Source organism: Moschus berezovskii, chromosome 21 (genome assembly GCF_049115385.1).
Source record: "Moschus berezovskii isolate FMDL1 chromosome 21, NW_MosBer_1.0, whole genome shotgun sequence".
NCBI classification, from domain to species: Eukaryota; Metazoa; Chordata; class Mammalia; order Artiodactyla; family Moschidae; genus Moschus; species Moschus berezovskii.
The window spans coordinates 65,578,452-65,605,488 of NC_142480.1; the positions used below are offsets into that span (position 1 = coordinate 65,578,452).

Consider the following 27,037-nt stretch of genomic DNA (forward strand, 5'->3'; position numbering starts at 1 on the left):
TGCTCTACAAATATCAGTTAAGTCCATCTGATCTAATGTGACATGTAAAACCTGTGTTTCTTTATTAACTTTCTGTCTGGACGATCTGTCCATTGATGAAAGTGGGATATTAAAGTCCCCCACTATCACTGCAATATAGTCTATTACTCTCTTTTTGGTAGTTAGTATTTCCCTTACATATTGAGGTACTCCTATATCGGGTATACATATATTCATAATTGTTATATTTTATTCTTGGATTCATCCCTTTATCATGATGTAGTGTCCTTCTTCTTTCTTATAACAGTCTTTGTTTTATGGTCTACTTTGTCTGATCTGAGTATTGCTACACCAGCACTGTTTTGATTTCCATTTGCCTGGAATACCTTCTCCCATCCCTTTACCTTCAGTCTGCATGTGCATCTAGGTCTGACATGGGTCTTTTGTAGACAGGATATATATGGGTCTTATTTTTGTTTTATCCACCCAGTCAGTCTATTTCTTTTGGTTGGCGCATTTAATTCATTTACACTTGAGATAATTGTTGATATATATGATGCTATTAACATGTTCTTGAGTGTTTGGGTTTGTTTTATAGGTCTTTTTCTTCTCTTGTTTTTCCTACCTAGAGAAATTCCTTTAACATACGCTGTAAAGCTGGTTTGGTGGTGTTAAATTCCCTTAACTTTTGTTTGTCTGTAAAGCTTTTGATTTCTCTCTCAAATCTGATTGAGAGCCGTGCTGAATATATGATTTTTGGTTGCAGGTTCTTCCTTTTCTTCACTTTAAATATATCATGCCATTGCCTTCTGCCTTGCAGAGTTTCTACTGAGAAATCAGCTGATACTCTGATGGGAGTTCCCTTGTATGTTATTTATTGTTTTTCCCTTGTTTCTTTTATTTTACATATATATATTTAACTTTTAAAGCTTTTATTTTGGAGGAAAGTTCCAGCAGGCTTTTATTTTTTTTAATTTATTTATTTTAATTGGAGGCTAATTACTTTACATTATTGTATTGGTTTTGCCATACATTGAGATGAATCTGCCCGGGTGTACATGTGTTCCCCATCTTGAACTCGCCTCCCACCTCCCTCCCCATCCCATCCCTCTGGTTCATCCCAGTACATTAGCCCCGAGCATCTTGTATCATGAATCAAACTTGGACTGGTGATTCATTTCACATATAATAATATACATGTTACAGTGCCATTCTCCCAAATCATCCCACACTCGTCCTCTCCCACAGAGTCCAAAAGACTGTTCTATACATCTGTGTCTCTTTTGCTGTGAACACTCCCTAACACCATACACAAAAATAAACACAAAATTGATTAAAGATCTAAATGTAAGACCAGAAACTATAAAACTCCTAGAGGAGAACACAGGCAAAACACTCTCCGACATAAATCACAGCAGGATCCTCCATGACCCACCTCCCAGAATATTGGAAATAAAAGCAAAAATAAACAAATGGGACCTAATTAAAATTAAAAGCTTCTGCACAGCAAAGGAAACTCTAAGCAAGGTGAATAGACAGCCTTCAGAATGGGAGAAAATAATAGCAAATGAAGCAACTGACAAAGGATTAATCTCAAAAATATACAAGCAACTCCTGCAGCTCAATTCCAGAAAAATAAACGACCCAATCAAAAAATGGGCCAAAGAACTAAACAGACATTTCTCCAAAGAAGACATACAGATGGCTAACAAACACATGAAAAGATGCTCAACATCCCTCATCAGAGAAATGCAAATCAAAACCCACAATGAGGTACCATTTCATGCCAGTGAGAATGGCTGCTATCCAAACATCTACAAGCAATAAATGCTGGAGAGGGTGTGAAGAAAAAGGAACCCTCTTACACTGTTGGTGGGAATGCAAACTAGTACAGCCACTATGGAGAACAGTGTGGAGATTCCTTAAAAAACCTGGAAATAGAACTGCCATATGACCCAGCAATTACACTCCTGGGTATACACACCGAGGAAACCAGAATTGAAAGAGACACATGTACTCCAATGTTCACTGCAGCACTGTTTATAATAGCCAGGACATGGAAGCAACCTAGATGTCCATCTGCAGATGAATGGATAAGAAAGCTGTGGTACATTTACACAATGGAGTATTACTCAGCAATTAAAAATAATGCATTTGAATCAGTTCTAATGAGGTGGATGAAACTGGAGCCTACTATACAGAGTGAAGTAAACCAGAAAGAAAAACACCAATACAGTATATTAACGCACACATATGGAATTCAGAAAGATGATAACTATAACCCTTGTTATTTTTAATATTTTATCTTTGTCTTTAATTTTTATCAATTTGATTACTATGTGTCTTAGTGTATCCCTTCTTGGGTTTATCCTACTTGGGCCTTTCTATGCTTCTTGGGCTTTGTTAGCTATTTCCTTTCCTGTGTTGAGCAAATGTTCAGCTATTACCACTTTGAATATTTTCCCAGGTCCTGTTCTCCTCCTGGGAACCTTATAATGCAAATGATGCTGTGTTTAATATTGTCCCAAAGGTCTCTTAGGCTTTCTGCATTTCCTTTCATTTTTTTTTTATATACCTTTCTGGGGCCATGATTTCTACCCTCTCTCTTTCAGGTGACTTATCCATTCTTCTGACTCAATAATTTTGTAACTGATTCCTTCTAGTGTATTGTTCATTTCTTCTTCTTTCTTCCTCAGTTCATTTAAGTCTTTGTTAAACATTTCTTACATCCTGAAGATTTCTCCATCCTTTTTCCAAGATCCTGGATTATCTTCACTATCATTATTCTCAATGGTTTTTCAGAAATTTTGCTGATCTCCACTTCATTTAATTGTTTTTGGAGGGTTTTATCATATTCCTTCATCTGGGACATAAACCTCTGCATTTTCATTCTGTTTAACTTTCTTTGTGGTTTTCATTCTGGAGTCTGCAGGATTGTAGTTCTTCTTGATTCTTCTGTCTACTCTCTGGTGGATGGGGTTATCTAAGAGGCTTGTGCAACCTTCCTGATGGGATGGACTGGCCATTTCAACAACTGGGTCTTTCTCTGGTGGGCAGGACCATAGTCAGTACATCTTTAATCCACTTGTCTGCTGGTGGATGGGGCTGTCCTGCCCCTCCTTGTTAGTTGTTTGGCCTGAGGAGACCTCAGATTAGCGTCTACAGGCTCTATGATATGGCTAATGGTGACCTCAAGGAGAACTCAAACAAACAGGGACTTTGCACAACTGCTGTTGCCACTGCCACTATCCTTGAGGTGTGCGCATGGATATCCCATGCCTCTGCAAGAGATCCTTCAGCACCAGGAGGTAAGTCTGGTTCAGTCTCCTATGGGGTCACAGCTCCTTTTCCCTGGTTCCTGGTGTGCACAGATTTTCTGTGTGCTTTCCATGAGTAGAGTCTCTGTTTTTCCCAGTCTCGTGAAAATCTTGCAGTCTCATCCCACTGGTCTTCAACTTTAGATTCCCTGTGAATTCCTAGTCCCTTTGCCAGATCTCCAGGCTGGGAAGCCTCACATAGGGCTCAGAACCTTCACAAAAGTAGGAGAACTTCTTTGGTATTATTGCTTTCCAGTTTAATGGGTCACTCACCAAGAGTGTATTGTATTTGGTTCTATCATGATTGTGTCCCTCCTACCATCTTGTTGCAGCCTTTCCTTTGTCTTTTGACATGGGATATATTTTTTTGGTGGGTCCAGTTCCTGCTCAACAGCTATTTGTGATTTTGGTGCTCTTGCAAGAGGAAGTTAGCGCATACTCTACTCTGTTAACTGAACCAATCCAGTGTTGTCTGCTCTCACCATTTCCATTAAACTTTTCAATGGTGATATTTGCCAGAGCAGTAACATAAAGTAAAGAAATTTGAATTGAAAGAGCAAAAGTGTAGTCATTTGTAGATCATGTAACAATCTACGGATGGTGTAAAAAAGCATACTGTCAAGATTGCAGGATATAAGATCAATGTATTTTTATATACTGTGCTGTGCTCAGTCGCTCAGTCATATCCGACCCCTTGTGACCCCATGGACTCTAGTCTGCCAGGATCCTTTGTCTGTGGGGATTCTTCAAGCGAGAATACTGGAGTGCGTTGCCAGACCCACCTCCAGGGAATTTTCCCAATCCAGTGATCGAAGTCAGGTCTCCTGTATTGCAGGTGGATTCTTTACAATCTGAGCCACCAGGGTAGCCTTTTTATATACCAGGAACAATAATTGGAAATTAAAATTTAAAGCAATGCTTTCTATAATACTATCAAATATTGAAATAAGTTATTGTAAATTTGACAAATGATGTGAAATACATGTAAACTAAAATCTACACAACTTTGGAGAAATTAAGGAGGACTGGAACACATGAAAAAATATACTCTGCTTATACTGTAGAAGATACAACATTGAGAAGTTAATTCTACCAATTGATCTTTTTGATGCAGATTTATTTATGCATTCTTTTTAAATTTATGTATCACTTACACTCACCTAGAGCCAGACATCCTGGAATATGAAGTTAAGTGGGCCTTAGAAAACATCACTACAAAGTTAGTGGAGGTGATGGAATTCCAGTTGAGCTATTTCAAATCCTAAAAGATGATGCTGTGAAATTCCTGCACTCAATATGTCAGCAAACTTGGAAAACTCAGCAATGGCAACAGGACTGGAAAAAGTCAGTTTTCATGCCAATCCCAAAGAAAGGTAATGTCAAAGAATGCTCAGACTACCACACAATTGCACTCATCTCACACGCTAGTAAAGTAATGCTCAAAATTCTCCAAATAAGGCTTCAGCAATATGTGAACCATGAACTTCCAAACGTTCAAGCTGGTTTTAGAAAAGGCAGAGGAACCAGAGATCAAATTGCCAACATCCGCTGGACCACGGAAAAAGCAAGAGAGTTCCAGAAAAACATCTATTTCTGCTTCATTGACTATGCCAAAGCCTTTGACTGTGTGGATCACAATACACTGTGGAAAATTCTGAAAGAGATGGGAATACCAGACCACCTGACCTGTCTCTTGAGAAACCTGTATACAGGTCAGGAAGCAACAGATAGAGCTGGACATGGAACAACAGACTGGTTCCAAATAGGAAAAGGAGTACGTCAAGGCTGTATATTGTCACCCTACTTATTTAACTTATATGCAGAGTACATCATGGGAAATTCTGGGCTGGAGGAAGCACAAGCTGGAATCAAGATTGCTGGGAGAAATATCAATAACCTCAGATATGCAGATGACACCACCTTTATGGCAGAAAGTGAAGAACTAAAGAGCCTCTTGATGCAAAAGTTGGCTTGAAGCTCAACATTCAGAAAACTAAGATCATGGCATCCGGTCCCATCACTTCATGAGAAATAGATAGGGAAATAGTGGAAACAGTAGCTGACTTTATTTTTCTGAGCTCCAATATCACTGCGGATGGTGACTGCAGCCATGAAATTAAAAGACGCTTGCTCCTTGGAAGGAAAGTTATGACCAACCTAGACAGCATATTGAAAAGCAGTGACATTACTTTGTCAACTGAGATCTGTCTAGTCAAGGCTATGGTTTTTCCAGTGATCATGTATGGATGTGAGAGTTGGACTATAAAGAAAGCTGAGCGCCAAAGAATTGATGCTTTTGAACTGTGGTGTTGAAGAAGGCTCTTGAGAGTCCCTTGGACTGCAAGGAGATCCAACCAGTCCATTCTAAAGGAGATCAGTCCTGGGTGTTCATTGGAGGGACTGATGTTTAAGCTCTGGGAGTTCATGATGGAGAGGGAGGCCTGGCATGCTGCAGTTCATGGGGTCACAAAGGGTTGGACATGACTGAGCTGAACTGAATATTCCATTGTGTGTGTGTATATATATATATATATATACCACAACTTCTTGATACATTCATCTGTCAGTGGACATCTATTTTGCTTCCCTGTTCTGACTACTGTAAATAGTGTTGCAATGAACATTGGGGTACATATGACTTTTTCAATTTTGGTTTCCTCAGGGTATATGCCTAGGAGTTGGATCGCTGGGTCATATGGTGGTTTTATCCCTGGTTTTTAAAGGATTCCCCATACCATCTTCCACATTGCCTGTATCAATTTACATTCCCACCAACAGTGCAAGAATGCTCCCTTTTCTCCACACCCTCTCCACCGTTTATTATTTGCAGACTTTTTGATGATGGCCATTCTGACTGGTGTGAGGTGATATCTCACTGTAGTTTTGATTTGCATTTCTCTAATAATGAGTGATAGGAGCATCTTTTCATGTGTTTGTTAACCATCTGTATGTCTTCTTTGGAGAAATGGCTGTTTAGGTCTTTTTCCCACTTTTTTATTGGGTTGTTTGTTTTCTCTGGTATTGAGTTGTATATTGGAGCTGATTGTATATTTTGGAAATTAATCTTTTGTCAGCTGTTTCATTTGCTGTTATTTTCTCCCATTCCAAGGGCTGACTTTCCACCTTGTTTATATATAGTTTCCTTTGCTGGGCAAAAGCTTTTACATTTCATCAGGTCCCACTTATTTAATTTTGTTTTCATTTCTATTACTCTAGGAGGTGGTTCATAGAAGATATTGCTTTGATTTATATCAACAAGTGTTCTATGTTTTCCTCTAAGAGTTTTATAGTTTATGGTCTTACATTTAGGTCTTTAATCCATTTTGAGTTTACCACTGTGTATGGTGTTAAGTGTTCTAATTTCATTCTCTTACATGTAGATGTCCAGTTTTCCCAGCACCACTTATTGAAGAGGTTGTCTTTACTCCAGTGTATATTCTTGCCTCCTTTGTAAAAAATTAGGTACCCACAGGTGCATGGATTTATTTCTGGGCTTTCTATCTTGTTCCATTGGTCTATAGTTTTGTTATTATGCCAGTACAATACCGTCTTGATGACTGTAACTTTTTATTATAATCTGAATTCAGGAAGATTGATTCCTTCAGCTCCATTCTTCTTTCTCAAGGCTGCTTTGACTATTCAGGGTCTTTTGTGTTTCCACATGAACTGTGAAATTTTTTATTCTAGTTCTGTAAAAAATGACATTGGTAATTTGATAGGGATTGCATTGAATATGTAGATTGTATTTGGTAGCATTGTCATTTTCACAATATTGATTCTTCCTACCCAGGAACATGGAATATCTCTCCATCTGTTTATGTTGTCTTTGGTTTCTTATATCAGTGTCTTATAATTTTGTGTATACAGTTCTTTTGTCTCCTTAGATAGGTTTACTCCTAGATATTTTATACTTTCTGTTGCAGTGGTATATCTTATTGATTCCTTAATTTCCCTTTCTGATCTTCATTGTTAGTATAAAGGAATGCAGGCGATTTCTGTGTATTGATTTTGTATCCTGTGACTTTACTAAATTCACTGATTAGCTCTAGCAATTTTTGATAGTATCTTTAGGGCTTTTTATGTATAGTATCATGTCATCTGCAAACAGTAAGAGCTTTACTTCTTCTATTTCTATCTCGATTCCTTTTATTTCTTTTTTTCTCTGATTGCTGTAGCTAGGACTTCCAAAACTACGTTGAATAATAGTGGTAACAGTAGACACCCTTGTCTTGTTCCAGATCTTAGAGGGAATGTTTTCAGTTTTTCACGACTGCAAATAATGTTTGCTGGTGCTTATCATATATGGTCTCTACTATGTTGAGACAGTTTCCTTCTATGCCAGTTTTTGAAGAGTTATTATCATAAATGGGTGCTGAATTTTTTCAAAGGCTTTTTATGCATCTATTGAGATTATCATGCATTTTTTATCCTTCAATTTGTTAATATGGTGCTTCTCATTGATTGATTTGTGTATATTGAACCGTTGGAAAAGACCCTGATGCTGGGAAAGATTGAAGGCCGGAGGAGGGGATGACAAAGGATGAGATAGTTGGATGGCATCACCGACTCAATGAACGTGAGTTTGAGTAAGCTCTGGGAGTTGGTGATGGACAGGGAAGCCTGGCGTGCTGTAATCCACGGGGTCACAAAGATTTGGACATGACAGAGTGATTGAACTGCACTGAACTGAAGAATCCTTGCATCCCTGGAATAACCCCAACTTGATAATGGTTTTAAATGTGTTGTTGAATTCTGTTAGCTAAAAGTTTGTTGAGTGTTTTTGCATCTATGTTCATCAGTGATATTGGCCTGTAATTTTTTATTTTTGTGTTGTCTTTGCCTGGTTTTGGTATCAGAGTGACGGTGGCCTTGTAGAATGAATTTGGAAGTGTTTCTTCCTCTGCAATTTTTGAAATAGTTTTAGAAGGATGGGCATTAGATCCTCTCTAAATGTTTGATAGAATTCACCTGTGAAGCCATCTGGTCCTGGGCTTTTGTTTTTTGGGGAAATTTTTTAATCAAAGTTTCGATTTCAGTGCTTATAACTGGGTTGCTCATAATTTATATTTCATCCGGGTTCAATCTTGGAATATTGAACTTTTATAAGAATCTGTCCTTTTCTTCCATGTTATCCATTTTATTGCCATATTTTTTCATAAAAGTCTCTTATAATACTTTGTTTTTCTGCCTTGCTTCTTGCAACCTCTTCTTTTTCATTTCTAATTTTGTTGACTTGATTCTTCTCTCTTTTTTCTTGATGAGTCTGGATAAAGGCATGTCAATTTTATTATCTTCTCAAAGAACCAGCTTTTAGGTTTATTAATCTTTACTATTGTTTCTTTCATTTCTTTTTCACTTATTTCTGCTCTGCTCTTCATGATTTCTTTCCTTATGCAGACTTTGGGGTTTTTTTGTTCTTCTTTTCCCAGTTGCTTTAGGTGTAAAGTTATGTTGTCTATTTGATGTTTTTCTTGTTTGTTGAGGTAGGGTTTTATTGCTATAAACTTCCCTCTTAGAACTGCTTTTGCTGCATCCCATAGGTTTTGAGTTGTTGTGCTTTCATTGTCATCTGTTTCTAGGAATTTTTTTCATTTCCCTTTTGATTTTTTTAGTAACCTGTTCATTATTTAGAAATGTATTGTTTCATCTCTATGTGTTTGTGATTTTTTTACAGGGTTAATTGATGTCTAGTCTCATAGCATTGTGGTCAGAAATGCTGCTTGATATGATTTCAATTTTCTTAAATTTACTGAGGTTTGATTTGTGACCCAAGATATGGTCTATCCTGGAGAATGTTCCATGTGCACTTGAGAAGAAGGTGTATTCTTCTGCATTTGGATGGAATGTCCTGAAGATATCAATGAGATCCATCTCATCTAATGTATCATTTAAAACGTGTTTCCTTATTAATTTTCTGTTTTGATTATCTGTCCATTGCTGTAAGTGGGGTGTTAAATCTACTACTGTTATTGTTCACGGTCAATTTCTCCTTTTATGTCTGTTAGTGTTTGTCTTATGTACTGAGGTGCGCCTGTGTTGGGCACAGATATTTACAATGTTATGTCTTCCTCTTGGATTGATCCCTTGATCATCATGTACTGTCCTTCCTTATCTCTTGTAATCTTCTTTATTTTAAGGTATATTTTTTCTGATATGAGGACTGGTACTCCAGGTTTCTTTTGCTTCCTATTTGCATGGAATATATTTTTCCATCCTCTCACTTTCCATATTTAGGTCTGAAGTGGGTCTCTTGTAGACAGCATATATGTGGGTATTGTTTTAGTATCCACTCACCCAGTCTATGCCTTTTGGTTGGAGCATTTAATTAATTTATATGTAAAGTAATTATTGGTACATATATTCCTATTGCAATTTTCTTAATTGTTTGGGGTTTGTTTTTGTAGATCTTTTTCTTCTCTTATATTTCCTGACTATATAAATCCCTTTAACATTTGTTGTAAAGCTGGTTTGCTGGTAATGAATTCTCTTAATGTTTGTTTATCTGAAAAGCTTTTTATTTCTCCACCAATTTTGAATGAGATCCTTGCCAGGTAGAGTAATCTTGGTTGTAGATTTTTCCCTTTCAGTACTTTAAATATATCCTGCCATTCCCTTCTGGCTTGCAGAGTTTCTTCTGCAATATTAGCTGTTAGATATATGGGGCTTGCATTGTATATTACTTCTTGCTTTTCCCTTCCTGCTTTTAATATTCTTTGTGTTTAAGCTTTGTTTGTCTGATTAGTATGTGTCTTGGCGAGGTTGGGGGCGGGAGGAGAAGGGGACAACCGAGAATGAGATGGCTGGATGGCATCACCGACTCTGTGGTCATGAGTTTGAGTGAACTCCGGGAGTTGGTGATGGACAGGGAGGCCTCGCGTGCTGTGATTCATGGGGTCGCGGAGAGTCGGACACGACTGAGCGACTGAACTGAACTGAACTGAACTGGCGAGTTTCTCCTTGAGTTTATCCTGTGTGATACTCTTTGTGCCTTTTGGACTTGAATGACTATTTCCCTTGCCATGTTGAAGAACTTTTCAACTATAATTTCTTCAAAAATTTTCTCATACCCTTTCTATTTCTTTTCTCTTCTTCTTCTGGGTCCCCTATAATTCGAATGTTGGTGAGTTTAATATTGTCCCAGAGGTCTCTTAGACTATCCTCAGTTCTTTTCATTCTTTTTACTTTATTCTGCTCTTCAGCAGTTATTTCTACCATTTTATCTTCCAGCTCACTGATCCGTTACAAATATGGAACGCCTCACAAATTTGCATGTCATCCCTGCCCAGGGCCATGCTAATCTTCTCCATATCATTCCAATTTAGTATCTGTGCTGCTGAAGTGAGCACTATTTATTTATTCTTAATACAGAATACATAATTCTTAATACAGACTTCCCTGGTGGCTCAGTGGTAAAGAATCTGCCTGCCAAATCAGGAGACAGAGGTTTGATGCCTGGGTTGGGAATGTCCCTTGGATATGGAAATGGCAACCCACTCCAGTATTCTTGCCTGGGAAATCCTATGGACAGAGGAGCTTGGCAGGCTACAGTTAATGGGGTTGCAAGAGTCAGACATGACTTAGTGACTAGACAATAACAACAATATAAATATAGTCAGATTTTATTTTAGTAATTGACAAACTATTTCTAAAATATGGGACTGCAAAGCACCCATCAGTTCAGTTCAGTTCAGTCGCTTAGTCATATCCGACTCTTTGCGACCCCATGAACCACAGCACACCAGACCTTCCTGTCCATCACCAACTCCCAGTGTTCACTCAAACTCATGTCCATCGAGTCGGTGATGCCATCCAGCCATCGCATTCTCTGTCGTACCCGTCTCCTCCTACCCCCAATCCCTCCTAGCATCAGACTCTTTTCCAGTGAGTCAACTCATCGCATGAGGTGGCCAAAGTATTGGAGTTTCAGCTTTAGCATAAGCCCTTCCAATGAACACCCAGGATTGATCTCCTTTAGAATGGACTGGTTGGATTTCCCTGCAGTCCAAGGGACTCTCAAGAGTCTTCTCCAGCACCACAGTTAGTAGCCAGTAAAATTTTGAAAGAAAAAAACGAAAGGTGCAGAAATACAGATCCAATTTCAAGGTTTAGTTTAGAGATACAGTAAATCCAGACAGTGTGATACAGACAAATAAGTGGATCAATGGTTAGGATCGCGTCCAGATATGGACTGAGGCACATAGGGATAACTGATTTTTGACAAATGTAAGAAGACAATATAGAATAATCCTTTCAACAAATAGTGTGTAAAGATTAGCTATCCATATGAAAGAAATAGATTCTGATCCATATTTTACAATGCATACAATTATTACCTCAAAATGGGTTATTGATCTAAATATAAAACTTAAACCTTAAACACTTTAAGAGAAAACATAGGAGAAAATCTTAGATTTGCTGATAAATTTTATGTAAAACTACACAGGCATGATCCATGGAAAAAAATTGATAAACCGAATTTCATCAAAATTAAAAATATCTGTTCTTCAAAAGACACTGTTAAGAAAATGAATGACAAGTGCAGATTAGGATAAAGCACTTGCAATGCACGTATTTGACAAAGGGCATGTACCTAAAACAAAAGTACTCACTTTTGGTCTCTGAAATCTTTTCTCCTAATATTGACCAGAATGGCTCTTTAAAATGCATGTCCATTCACCTGACACCTCTGCCTAGAGCCTCCAACACTTCCCCAGACTCCTGAAGGCCTTGGTCATCCCCAGCATGTTTCTCCTGGTGTTTCTCAGTCATGCGAGCTTTACGCTTGCTGGCCTTCCTCGGTTCCTCCAGAGGCAAAGGTGTCTATGTTTCTCTACACCAGTGAGTCCCCCTCTGATGTTACCTCCAGATAGGATACTTCCTCATTTCTGTGCCCCTCCCTTGCTGAACAGTGCCCTGCTCACCTCTCAGATGTCAGCTCAAACATTATGCCCCTTAAGATTCCCTTCTTGACTCTCTAGGATATGTGGGCAAGGATTCTCCCAGAATTCTGTGCTTCTCTTTCCCAGTATGTGTTACCACTGTGGCTTATTAAAAGTAGTGGTCAGCTTAATGTTTGTCTACTCAACGTGAGGACAATGCCCATTGTCTCAGTGAGAGGCTTGGCCCAACAAATAAAAGTATTTACAAATATTTGTTTGAACAATCACAACTGAACACAGTTGACTTGACAGAATGAATTCTAGGCACAGAATTTTTGGTTGATAAGTTTAAAACAAAATTATTCCCACAGATAGATGGAAAGAAAATGAATGTTTAAATATTTTGGTTTCCATCTGTGCATCAAATATTCCCATCTGCTCCTAAAAACAGCTATTAATAGGATCCATTTGCTCGTTTGAAAAAGTGACAAGTTCAAATCTCTTAATTTGGGGAACTATCCAAATATCAGTCATAGCATCATTTCTGTTACAGAATTAACGGTTACAGGGATCAGGACCTGGTGACTTAAGCAAAACAGCATCACACATTTCAGGCGAGTCTTCTCGGGACTCAGTACAGTTTAAGATGACTGACCACTGGGGTTGAGATCGACATAGCACTAAACTCTTAAAAAAGAAATTGTGGCTATGATACTGCATTTCACTGTTGAATTTAAATTATTTCTAATCTCTCCACTATAAATCCTAGTAGTAAGTAGATACTCTTCCAGAGAAGTTTATGTTCTCTATAATCTGGATGCGATCTTGGCATTCTGTGCTATCTGTGATGGCCCCTGGGTTTGATGCAAGTGGGCTCTGATGACTCCATTTCTAAAGAGGAATTCCTTAAACAGTTATCTTTGGCTGTGATGGAAATAAGAGCCCAGGTGATTCAAAACTAATGGCTCTCACTTGTGACAAACTGATACAATAATCAGTTGAGGAAATGTGTGTTTCTTTTGTATAGAAAATAGCACTAGGCATAGTGAAAGGAGAAAATGTCTATAGTTCAGTGGACTTTATTTTCTCAAAATTATTTGCTAATTAAAAGAAAAGAATAAATGACTTCTTGATAAGTCATTTAACTGTCTTTTGGTTCTCCATATGCATCCCTAGAAAGTTCTCAAATTGCTGAAGGCAGTACTTAAATCAAGTAAGGATATTTGTCTCATCACAAATAATTAAGAATGAAAAACATGTTAGTAAAACTTACAAACATAAACAAGAAAAAAAAAACTTTATAAACATCCTCAAAACTCCAGTGGTTATTCAGTGTAGAAGATAGGACAGAGGGAGGAAGGGATTAAGATGTCACCTCTTTGGTAAGGTAAAACTGGATCCCAAAAAGAAATAATTCATTTAATAGGAGATGTAGAAAAGAACCACTAAGACTCATTACAGATGAACATATCTCTTTGCATCCCTACTTTGAAAATAGTATTCTTACAAGAAAGCATTATGGAGATGACTCTGGTACCCGTCATGACTGGAAAGTAAAGTCCACCAACTACCTCTGGCTTTGATCACAAAAGGAAAAGCAGATGATAACTAACGAAAGGAAATACAAAACTGTCCCTCTAAGCTCTGAGATGTTCTGTTCTCTCACAAGGCATACCGTGTATTTTTCCTCCCTCAAAAGACACTCAGGTCTCTTGCTCCTCCCCAAATTAGATGCACAAATATGGATCAATGTCTTCTATTCTAATATAATATGTTCAGAAAGAAAAGAATTTGAGAGAAAATGGGTAGTCTTGAAAATGAGCTCTGATTTGTCATATACTCAGAATAGAAATGCAAGTTGGACTCTCCTCAGAGATCTGTTGGAAAGAAAGGAGGAAGTGACAATAAAAAGCAAATACACTTTATAAAGAGCTGTTGGGTACTAGAGGTGAGATGTAGTGATTTACAGGGAAAAATAAGGAAAATATCATATTATTGGCCTCAATTCTTAATACATAAATTTGAAGAATGAAAAAAGTGAACTCATAGAATGGAGGCTTTTTGAAAAGGAATAAATGTGGAAATTCAATAGCATGACTTGAAGTGAAATAAGTTTTTCAATAATTTTGCAAGTTAGAAAGTTACTCCCTGAGGATAGAAATATGCACCAGGGAAGGTTTATATAAAGGGGAAAGGAAGAAAAAGGTAGTTTCTACTTATAATTCTCTGTCAACTAAAATGTCAATGCAATAAACACCATGTATATATAATTACATGCATTTGATATACTTATGTAATTAAATACATATATGAGAAAAGACAGACCAGTACCATCAGCGTATGTGATGCAGAGTGACATCTCCTCGCCCATCTTACCAACCCAAATCCCTCTATCCTGAGCAGAGGCAAGTGGTGGAGGAAGTCAGTTCTTTCCATTAATTCTCACTCTGATGTTTAATGTCAGCTCTCTAGATAATGCTTTGCCACTGGAACACGTATTAATTTTCCAATTTTAGACTCCAGTATATGAAAATCAACTCTCTCAATATGGCTCTAAGACTGGTTCCCATATTGGATACCTTTGCAACTTTACATCATCTGCTTCCACCTGCTTCCTTCTGGAGATAAATCTTGATTCACAGTGTCACACAATAAGCTGAACTTTCGTCCCATTTCTCAGTTTCTAATTTCACCTACAAACAATTAAATTCCCATGTCTGAGGTTTCTGGAAGTTGGGACGTGTGCAGTATCGCCGTCACCACAGAGACAGGTAGAGCAGCACTATGCCGTTTATGCACTCTTACTTTTTTCCTCATGACTGTCTTTCTCTTCTCTCGTGGCTCAGTGGTCAAGAATCAGCCTGATAAAGTAGGAGATATAGGAGCTGTGGGTTTGATCCCTGGGTCAGGAAGATCTCCTGGAGGAGGAAATGGTAACCCACCCCAGTATTCTTGCCTGGTGAATCCCATGGACAGAGGAGCTGACTACGGTCCACAGGGTTGCAAAGAGTCAGGCATGACCGAGCAACTGAGCATGCAGGCATCTTTCTTTTATCCGTGTGTTATTGGCCCATGTTACATCATCCGATGCATATTTGCTTTGTCCCAATGCTCTTCCTCCTGACCCTCGACCAATTCAGTCCATTTCAGCTGGTATAATCTACAGAGCATTGCCCTGGAACTCTCTTCATCTGTCTCTTGCATTGGGTTTCCTGTCTCTTGGATCTAGTATATTTCTTCACATTTGGTTTATTTACCTTTTTTCTTGAAGGAGGCAAACTGTAGTAGCCCTTGACATATATTAATGTCTTTATTTTACTATCATACATGCTATGGACTAATATTTCTCCAAAATTCCTCCAATGTGACTGTTTGGAGATAGGGCCTTTAAAGAAGTATGATTAAGGTTAAATGAGGTCAGAGCGGGATCCTGATTCAGTAAGACTCTGGCCTTGTAAGAAGAGGAAGAGATGTCAGGGAGGTGCACTCAAGAAAAGTCTGCGTAGGACACAGTGAGAACACAGTCGTTTGCACGTCAAGGCGAGAGACCTTATGAGGAGCCATCCATGCCAACATTCTGAGCTCAGACTCCCAGCCTCCAGAACTGTGAGAAGATAAATTTCTGTGGTTTGAGCCATGCAATCTGTGCTATTTGGTTATGGAAGCCCTAGCTGACTAATACAGCATATCACATATATTTGAGTGCTGGGTATGGGAATTAAGACACAAAATTTTTTCCCCAATAAGTTTGAACACATCCTCTCAAATCTCCTTTGGGTTTCAGCATCCAGTGTCATTGACGAGATTCTGAAACCATCATAATTTTCTTTCTATTCACAGCTGACCTCTTTTCCTGGTATTTCAAAATTTTACAGATAGGCATTGAAGAGAAAAAGCTCTTATTTTTCTAGTCACAGTATTTGGCATTTGATTTCCTTTCCAAAATACATACTTATTTTCCACGGAGGAATTTTTAAATTATTTATTCACAGTTTCCTTACCTCCACTCACTCTGTGACCTCTTCCTGAAACTTCTATTAGGCTGGATTCTGGGCTTTTTTTAAAAGAAGAAATACTCTGTTTTCTTTACACTCATATTTACTATCCCTTCATGTTCTGCTGCTACTGCTGCTGCTAAGTCACTTCAGTCGTGTCCGACTCTGTGTGACCCCATAGACGGAAGCCTACCAGGCTCCCCTGTCCCTGGGATTCTCCAGGCAAGAACACTGGAGTGGGTTGCCATTTCCTTCTCCAATGTGTGAAAGTGAAAGTGAAGTTGCTCAGTCATGTCCGACTCATAGCGATCCCATGGACTGCAGCCTACCAGGCTCCTCCATCCGTGGGATTTTCTAGGCAAGAGTACTGGAGTGGCTTGCCATTGCCTTCTCCGCTTCATGTTCTACTTTTTTTAATTTTTATTTTTAATTGGAGGATAGTTGCTTCACAGTTTTGTGTTGGTTTTTGTCTTACAACACTGAATCAGCTCTAAGTATACATATATCTCCTCCCTCTCGAGCCTCCCTGCCCCCTCCCCCATCTCACCCCTCTAGGTCATCACAGAGTGCTAGGCTGAGCTTCCTTTGTTTTATGCAACTGCCTACTAGTTACCTGTTTTACATGTTAATGTATATATTTCAATGCTACCCTCTAAATTCATCCCAGCCTCTTCTTCTCCCGCTGGGTCCACAAGTCTATTCCTTCATCTGTGTCTCTGTGCCTGACCTACAAATAGGTTCACCAGCACCATTTTTCTAGATTCCATGTATATGTGTTAATATGCAACTGAAGCTCAATATCAGAAAAACAAATAATCAAAAAATGGGCCGAAGACCTAAACAAATAATTCTCCAAAGAAGACATACAGATGGACCATGAATACTTGAAAAGTCGCCCAACATTGCTCACTATTATAGAAATGCAAATCAAAACCACAATGAGTTATCACCTAATACCAGTCAGAATGGCCATCATCAAAATATCTACAAACATTTAGTTCTGGAGAGGATGTGGAGAAAAGGGTACCTTCTTGCTCACTGTTGATGAGGATGTAAACTGATACAGCCACTATGTAGAACACCATGGAGATTCCTTAAAAAACTAGGAATAAAGCTACAATATGACCCAGCAACCTCAATACTGGGCATATACCCTAAGAAAACAACCAGTTAAAAAGACACATGCACCCCAATGTTCACTGCAGCACTAGTTATGATAGCTAGGATATAGAAGAAACTTAGATATTCATCAACAGGTGAATGGATAAAGAAGCTGGATATACACAATGGAATATTACTCAACCATATAAAGAAACAAATTTCAGTCAGTTGAACTGAGGTGGATGAAGCTAGAGCCTGTTATACAGAATGAAGTAAGTCACAAAGAGAAAAGCAAATAAGTTTTATTTTAAAAAGAAATTTCCTGTGCTTTATCTCTCATTTTTTAACCAAAATTTATATTTCCTTAATATAAAGAACCTTTATTATTATTCCCCAGTTCTTAACCCATCATAAGATCCTCTTTTGTTGTATTTTTTTTAACAGTTGCCATGCTTAAAATCTCACTCCAGGCATGCTTATCAGAGTGTTTTGTTTGAAGTTATCTGTTTCCTAAATTTTCTTCTCTGGACTATTAGATAATCTTGTTTTTTTTTTTTTTAATCAAGATGTTTCCTATTTACATCTCAGGTTTCCTTTTACTTTGTGATGATCATGGTTATCCATTTATATTAGGTCTCAGATATAGAAAAGCTGCAGATTAAGTAGGTGTGAGGCTACAGACAGGGAGGGTGAACTCAGGAGTATCTCAGGGACCCCCCTCCCCCAACTACCTGCCTGTTCAACTCTGCTGGAGAACAACTTTGGGGTACTTTCTGGGGGCACACATGACTTGCAGTGTGATCCTCAGGACAAGGGAAGTCATCCTATATCTGTGAGGCTATTGTTTCCCAGCCCACATCTCCAGACTTGGGCCTCTTCATGTGCTGAAGGACCCAGTAATCCTGAGTAGCCTCCCCACCGCGGGTTCCCCACTCTCCGTGAGGTGTCTCTCATTACTCACAATGATGATCTGCCTCCTCTCGTCCTCACTGCAGTTACTGAGAGCTATTCACTTTCTCACTACCATGGAAATGGAGGCAGGGAATGAACGTGTACTTCCCAACCTGTCCCAGGGAAAGAGATTGCTGATGAGTTGCCCCAGAAGGCAAAGGGGAGTGTCTGAACTTGTCCCTTTGAGGAGCTGGAGGCTTGGGGAACGTGTACTACACTGTCTTAGAACTCAGGAGAGTAAAGAGAGGAGTCTTTGTGGTGTCAGTTCAGTTCAGTCGCTCAGTTGTGTCCGACTCTTTGAGGCCCCATGAATCACAGCACGCCAGGCCTCCCTGTCCATCACCAGCTCCAGGAGTTCACTCAAACTCATGTCCATTGAGTCAGTGATGCCATCCAACCATCTCATTCTCCGTCATCCCCTTCTCCAAACCCCCAGTCTTTCCCAGCATCAGGGTCTTATCAAGTGAGTCAGCTCTTCGCATCAGGTGGCCAAAGTATTGGCGTTTCAGCTTTAGCATCAGTCCTTCCAATGAACATCCAGGATTGATCTCCTTTAGAATGGGCTGGTTAGATCTCCTTGCAGTCCAAGGGACTCTCAAGAGTCTTCTCCAGCACCACAGTTCAAAAGCATCAATTCTTCGACGATCAGCTTTCTTTATAGTCCAACTCTCACATTCATACATGATCACTGGAAAAACCATAGCCTTGACTAAATGGACCTTTGTTGGCAAAGTAATGTCCCTGCTTATTAATATGCTGTCTAGGTTGGTCCTAACTTTCCTTCCAAGGAGCAAGCGTCTTTTAATTTCATGGCTACAATCACCATCTGCAGTGATTTTGGAGCCCAGAAAAACAGTCAGCCACTGTTTCCACTGTTTCCCCATCTATTTGCCATGAACTGATGGGACCGGATGGTATGATTTTAGTTTTCTGAATCGAGCTTTAAGCCAAATTTTTCACTCTCTTCTTTCACTTTCATCAAGAGGCTCTTTAGTTCTTCTTCACTTTCTGCCATAAGGGTGGTGTCATCTGCATATCTGAGGTTATTGATATTTCTCCTGGCAATCGTGATTCCAGCTTCTGCTTCCTCTAGCCCAGCGTTCCTCATGATGTACTCTGCATATAAGTTAAATAAGCAGGGTGACATTATACAACCTTGACGTACTCTTTTCCCTATTTGGAACCAGTCTGTTGTTCCATGTCCAGTTCTAACTGTTGCTTCCTGACCTGCATACAGGTTTCTCAAGAGGCAGGTCAAAAAACAAGGCTTTGCAGAAAGGTGTCTGCTTCATTCAGGATATCCAAGGATATCTTGGAATAGAGAAAAAAGAAGTATCGGGTGGTAGGGGTAAGTGGGGAGAGAGAGAGAGGAGGAAGAAACAGCAAAGATGCACAAGGAATTTGGTAGGAGAGTGGGAGGTGGGAAGTATGAGGAAGGCAAAACCTCCTAGGGGACTGAGATGTTCAGAAAATTTAAAAAGAAAGGGGTATCCTTCTGACTAGGTGCCAGCCAAACGTGTGCTGGAACACGGCAACCTTCCCTATAGATAGCCAGCAGGAGGTATCCAGCCTCTCCCAGGGTTTGGGGCCTCCAGAACACTGTCTAGTGTGCAGAGTGGTCACTCACAGTTTGGAGCTATAAAGGAAACAGCTCTCAGCCTGTGGACACAGTGATCCAGGAGACTGGAGAGACAGTGTTTTAAATGTCATAATTTGATGGACGTTTAAGTGGCTTCCATACCCTGACTGTTGTCAACGCTGCTTTAATCAACGTGGGAGTGCAGATACCGCTTCTGTAACCTCTTTTCATTTCCTTTGGTTCAAGGGATGAGTGAATAAAGAGAATGTCAATTCAGCCATGAAGAAGAAGGAAATCTGGCCATTTGCAGCAGTAGGAGGCAATGGCAAGCCACTCCAGCACTCTTGCCTGGAAAATCCCATGGATGGAGGAGCCTGGTAGGCTTCAGTCCGTGGGGGAGCTAAGGCTCGGACACAACTGAGCGACTTCACTTTCACTTTTCACTTTCACACATTGGAGAAGGAAATGGCAACCCACTCCAGTGTTCTTGCCTGGAGAATCCCAGGGACGGGGGAGCCTGGTGGGCTTCCGTCTATGGGGTCGCACAGAGTCAGACACGACTGAAGTGACTTAGCAGCAGCAGCAGCAGGTGGACCTTGAGCCTCATTTGCTGAGTAAGTCAGAGAAAGACAAATACTGAGTAATATCATTTACAGAATCTAAAAAAGCCAACTCACAGTAAAAGATAGTAGAATGGTGGTTATCAGGTGATAGGGAGTGAGGGAATTCAGGAGACGGTGGTCAAAGGGTACAAACCTGCAACTAGAAGATGAAGAAATTCCGGGGACCTCATGCACAGCAGAGCGATTACAGCCAACAGTACTGGGCTGTAAACTTCAAAGTCGCTAAGAGGCTAGATCTTAATTGCTTTCACCACACAAAAGGAATAATTATTATGTGAAGTGATAGAGGTGTTGGCTAATGATACAGTGCTAATGGTACTGCAATATATACATGTATGAATTAAGCATGCTGCACACCCTAAACTTACACAGTGTTGTGTGTCAACTACTCTCAATAAAAAGACCACGCTCATTTTAAAAAGTTCATTTTTAAGTTTTGCATTGGACATTACAAGTGTTATGATACTGAGATAAGGCATATATTTTTATGTCTAATCCTATTTACAAGTGTTCAAGAAGGAGACAAAAGTGAACATCAACATCTTAGGAATCCATAAACTAAGATGGGTGGGAATGGGCAAATTTAATTCAGATGACTATTATATCTACTACTGTAGGCAAGAACACCTTAGAAGAAATGGAGTAGCCCTCATAGTTAACAAAAGAGTCTAAAATGCAGTACTTGGGTGCAATCTCCAAAACAACAGAATGATCTCAGTTTGTTTCCAAGGCAAACCACTCAACATCACAGTAATCCAAGTCTATGCCCCAACTACTGATACTGAAGAAGCTGAAGTTGACTCATTCTATGAAGACTTAGAAAGTGAAGTCGCTTAGTCATGTCCGACTTTTTGCGACCCCCGTGGACTGTAGCCCACCAGGCTCCTCCATCCTGGGATTCTCCAGGCAAGAATACTGGAGTGGGTTGCCATTTCCTTCTCCAGGGGATATTCCCGACCCAGGGATTAAACCAGGTCTCCCGCATTGCAGGCAGATGCTTTAACCTCTGAGCCACCAGGGAAGTCCAAACCTTCTACAAATAGCACCAAAAAAGATGGCCTTTTCATCACAGGGGATTGGAATGCAAAAGTAGAAAGTCAAGAGATACCTGGAGCAACAGGCAGGTTTGGGCTTGGAGTAAAAAATGAAGCAAGGCAAAGGCTAACGGTTTTATCGAGAGTGTTTTCCAACAATGTAAGAGATGATTCTATACATGCACATCACCAAATCGTCAATACCAAAATCAGATTGATTATACTCTTTGCAGAGGAAGATGTAGAAGCTGTCTATAGTCAGCAAAAAAAGACCTGAAGCTGACTGTAGCTTAGATCATGACCTCCTTATCGTAAAACTCAGGCTTAAATTGAAGAAAGTAGGGAAAACCAACAGGCCACTCAGGTATGACCTAAATCAAATCTCTCATGATTATACAATGTACATAATGAATAGATTCAAGGGATTAGGTCTGGTAGACAGAATGCCTGAATACTGTATAGGAGGTGGTGAATAAAACCATCTCAAAGCCAAAGAAGTTCAAGAATCAAAGTAGTTATCTGACGAGGCTTTACAAATAGCTGACGATTAAGTGAAAGGCAAGGGGAAAAGGGAAGGACATACCCAACTGAATGCAGAGTTCTAGAGAATAGCAAGGAGAGTAAGGAAGGCCTTCTTCAATGAACAATGTAAAGAAACAGAGGAAAACGACAGAAAGGGAAAGACTAGAAATCTCTTCAAGAAAACTGGAGATTCTGAGGAACATTTCATGCAAGGATGGGTATGATGAAGGACAGAGAGTATGGACCTAACAGAAGCAGAAGAGATTAAGAAGAGGTGGCAAGAATACACAGAAGTATAGAGTAAAGGTCATAATGATCTGGATACTCACGTGATGCGATCACTCACCTAGAGGCTGGGGTTCTCAAGGAGGAGATAAGGACAAACTTTTCTTCTTTCTATATTGCTTTGTCTTCCTCACATAAGACGATTTTTCTTAAACTCTGAATTGTTATGACAACGGTTTTTAAGACTAACTTTCTTGAATCCCAGAGCTAATGATTACACAACAAAACAACTCATCTTGTTCAAGGGTATGTTTTTCCTTAAACTCTGTACTAATACATCTTGGAATGTGAAGTCAAGTGGGCCTTAGAAAGCATCACTATGAACAAAGCTCGTGGAGGTGATGGAATTCCAGTTGAGCTACGTCAAATCCTGAAAGATGATGCTGTGAAAGTGCTACATTCAATATGCCAGCAAATTTGGAAAACTCAGCAGTGTCCACAGGACTAGAAAAGTTGAGTCTTCATTCCAATCCCAAAGAATGCTCAAACTACTGCACAATTGCACCCATCTCACACGCTAGTAAAGTCATGCTCAAAATTCTCCAAGCAAGGCTTCAGCAATACGTGAACCATGAACTTCCAGATGTTCAAACTGGTTTTAGAAAAGGCAGAGGAACCAGAGATCAAATTGCCAACATCCACTGGATCATGGAGAAAGCAAGAGAGTTTCAGAAAAACATCTATTTCTGCTTCATTGACTATGCCAAAGCCTTTGACTGTGTGGATCACAACAAACTGTGGAAAATTCTGAAAGAAACGGGAATACCAGACCACCTGACCTGCCTCTTGAGAAACCTGTATGCAGGTCAGGAAGCAACGGATAGAACTGGACATGGAACAACAGACTGGTTCCAAATAGGAAAAGGAGTGCATCAAGGCTGTATATTGTCACCTTGTTTATTTAACTTATATGCGGAGTACATCATGAGGAACGCTGGGCTGGAAGAAGCACAAGCTGGAATCAAGATTGCCGGGAGAAATATCAATAACTTCAGATAGGCAGATGACACCACCCTTATGGCAGAAATTGAAGACGAACTAAAAAGTCTGTTGATGAAAGTGAAAGAGGAGAGTTAAAATGTTGGCTTGAAGCTCAACATTCAGAAAACAAAGATCATGGCATCTGGTCCCATCACTTCATGGGAGATAGATAGGGAAACAGTGCAAACAGTGTCAGACTTTATTTTTGAGGGCTCCAAAATCACTGCGGATGCTGATTGCAGCCATGAAATTAAAAGATGCTTACTCCTTGGAAGGAAAGTTATGACCAACCTGGATAGCATATTAAAAAGCAGAGACATTACTTTGCCAGCAAAGGTCCGTCTAGTCAAGGCTATGGTTTTTCCCGTGGTTGTGTATGGATGTGAGAGTTGGACTGTGAAGAAAGCTGATTGCCGAAGAATTGATGCTTTTGAATTGTGGTGTTGGAGAAGACTCTTGCAAGGAGATCCAACCAGTCCATTCTAAAGGAGATCAGTCCTGGGTGTTCATTGGAAGGACTGATGCTAAAGCTGAAGCTCCAATACTTTGGCCACCTCATGGGAAGAGTTGACTCACTGGAAAAGACTCTGATGCTGGGAGGGATTGGGAGCAGGAGGAGAAGGGGACGACAGAGAATGAGATGGCTGGATGGCATCACTGACTCGATGGTGGTGGGTTTGAGTGAACTCCAGGTGTTGGTGATGGACAGGGAGGCCTGGTGCGCTGTGATTCATGGGGTCACAAAGAGTCAGACACAACTGAGCAACTGAACCTAACTGAACTGAATGATTATGTAACAACAATGTATCTTACCCAAGTACATGTTTCTCCTTCTTAACAAGAACCTTCTGACTAATCCTCTTATATTAAGACAAATGTTGTGGGAGTGGGTCTGGTAAAAGTATATAAGGCCTTGATGAGACTAGTGAGTGGGGCACTCTCTGCCCCCTTCTGATGTCTGTGTCAGAAGATTTCTCTGTCCTTTTTCACTATAATAAAACTTGTGCCACACAAAAGCTCTGAGTGTTCAAACCTGGTCCTTGATCCCGAAGCTAAATCTTTTTCTTTGGAGATCACAAACCCAAGATTGTTCACCACAGGCTATCAAAAAAAGATGATGCTATTAAAATGATACAATCAATATATCAGCAAATTTGGAAAACTCAGCACTGGCCATAAGACTGGAAAAGTTCAGTTTTCATTCCAATCCAAAGAATGTTCAAAGTATTGTACAATTATGTTCATTTCACATGCTAGTAGGGTTCTGATCAAAATCCTTCAACTAGGTTTCATTAGTACATGAAATGAGAAATTCCAGATGTAGAAGCTGAGTTTAGAAAAGGCAGTGGAGTCTACGGCCATACCACCCTGAACACGCCCGATCTCGTCTGATCTCGGAAGCTAAGCAGGGTCGGGCCTGGTTAGTACTTGGATGGGAGAAAAGGCAGTGGAACCACAGATCAAATTGCCAACATTTGTTGGATCATAGAAAAAACGAGGGATTTCCAGGAAAACATCTATTGTGCTTCATTGACTATACTAAAGCCTTTGGTATGTGGATCACAACAAACTGTGGAAAATTCTTAAAGAGATGGGGTACCAGATCACCTGTCTTCTGAGAAACCTATATGTAGGTCAAGAAGCAACAGGTAAAACTGAACATGGAAAAACAGGTTGCTTCAGAATTGGGAAAGGAGTTTGACAAGAGTGTATATTGTCATCCTGCTCATTTAAATTATATGCAGTTCATCATGTGAAATGTCAGGCTGGATGAATCACAAGCTGTAATCAAGATTGCCAGGAGAAATATCAAGAACCTCAGATAAGCAGATGATATCACTCTAATGGTAGAAAGTGAAAAGGAACTAAAGAGTTCTTGATGATGGTGAATGACGAGAGTGAAAAACTGGTTTAAAACTCAACATTTAAAAAACTTAGATCATGGCATCTGGTCCCATAACTTCCTGGCCAACAGAAGGGGAAAAAGTGGAAGCAGTGACAGATTTTATTTTCTTGATCTCCAAAATAACTTTGGATGGTAACTGCAGCCATGAAATTAAAAGACATTTGTTCCTTGGAAGGAAAGTTATGACAAATGTAGACAGTATACTGAAAAAGCAAAGACATCACTTTGCCAACAATGGTCTATATAGTCAAAGCTATGGTTTTTCCAGTAGTCATGTATGGATGTGAGAGTTGGACCATAAGGAAGGCTGAGCGCTGAAAAATTGATGCTTTTGAATCATGATGCTAGAGAAGACTCTTGAGATTCTCTTGGACTGAAAGGAGATCAAGCAAATCAGTCTTAACAGAAATCAACCCTGATTATTCATTGGAAGGACTGATGCTATAGCTGTAGCTCCAACACTTTGGCCACCTGATGTGAGGAGCTGATTCTTTAGAAAAGACCCTGATGCTGGGAAAGATTGAAGGCAAAAGGAGAATGGGGGAGACAGAGGATGAGATGCTTAGATAGTATTACCGACTCAGTGGACATGAATTTGAACAAACTCTACGAGACTGTAGAGGACAGGGGAGCCTGACCCAGTCCAAGGGGTTGCAAAGAGTAGGATACAATTAGTGACTAAACAACAACAACATTTACACATAGAGCCCAATATGCATCTCTTAAGTCATCCAAGCACTCAGAAAACTCTGAGAAATTCAACTTTTTCCTTGTGTTCCTTCACAGACAATCTCTGTCCTGAGAAACTGGCTGTTCTAGGTCCATGCTTCCACTGAGGCAAGGACAAAAGGACATTTGAAAACCTACTATGGAGCACACAGTAGGACTCTGTCATTTAAACAGTTAACAATAACTTGTTTCAAAATATAATTAGTATTTTCCCTTTTGAACTGTAAGATCTTTTCACTTTATTTACTGAATTTAAAAAGCCCTCAGTATTTTGGGTCAAATTGCCTATAGATAAAGAGAAAGATCAATGTATACACTAGTGTTTCACATACTATTCTAAATGTTCATCAGCAGTAAAAAAAAAATCCTCGAAAACAACACAATCTGGCCAATTGAAATATGATTTTGTATAAAGAGCCAATCTAAAAAAAAATGGTTCATTGTATTTATTTCTTATTGCTGCTTGACAGATTATGCCAACTTTGGCTGAAAAAACACAAATTTTTATCTAAAGGTAAGAGGTTTCAAATGGGTCTACAGGTCTTCCTTCCTTCTGGAGGCTCCAGCAAAGAATCTGTTCCCAGCCTTTCCAGGCTTCTAAAAGGAAACTTCATTCCTTGGCCTATGGACTGCATCTCTCCCACCTCTGTTTCCATCCTCACATCTTATCCAACCTTCCTGTCTTCATCTTATATGAAGAAGCCTTGTGATTACCTGGGGTCCACCTGGATAATCTAATGCACCTTGCACCTCAAGGTCCCTCATGTATTACATGTGCATAACCCTTTCTGCCATGCAACATAATATATTCACAGGTTATAACCATCAGGATATGGACATCTTTGGCGGAAGGAGGGGGCCCATTACTCTGCCTTCCACATTCACTAACAGCCTATAAAATGTAACCAAATACTTGTTATTTTGTGGGGAATTTTGGCATCTTCAGAGTCAATTTAGAAGAAAGGATGCTAGGCAGACCTGAACCTCTTCAACTTGAAAACTCCAGACCTAGATCTCAGCCTGGTTCTACCCCTTAAGAGGGAGCCCCTTAGGTGACTGTTGGCTCAGGCACCATCCCCCTCTCAAGATCTCTTGATAAGCTACCCTACAACTTCATGCCTCTGAGCTTCATACCAGCTTTGGAATTGAAACCTCC

General features: G+C 39.7%; 1 protein-coding gene and 1 non-coding gene across 2 annotated transcripts in view; both read right to left on the reverse strand.

The window, feature by feature from the left end:
- GABRG3 (gamma-aminobutyric acid type A receptor subunit gamma3) overlaps positions 1-27,037 on the reverse strand; it is an 876,540-nt gene that overhangs the window by 367,381 nt on the left and 482,122 nt on the right. The gene's annotated exons all lie outside the window — the stretch shown is intronic.
- On the reverse strand, positions 10,538-10,642 carry LOC129550843 (U6 spliceosomal RNA). The gene has a single exon (XR_008684965.2). It is a non-coding gene; the product is annotated as a U6 spliceosomal RNA (small nuclear RNA).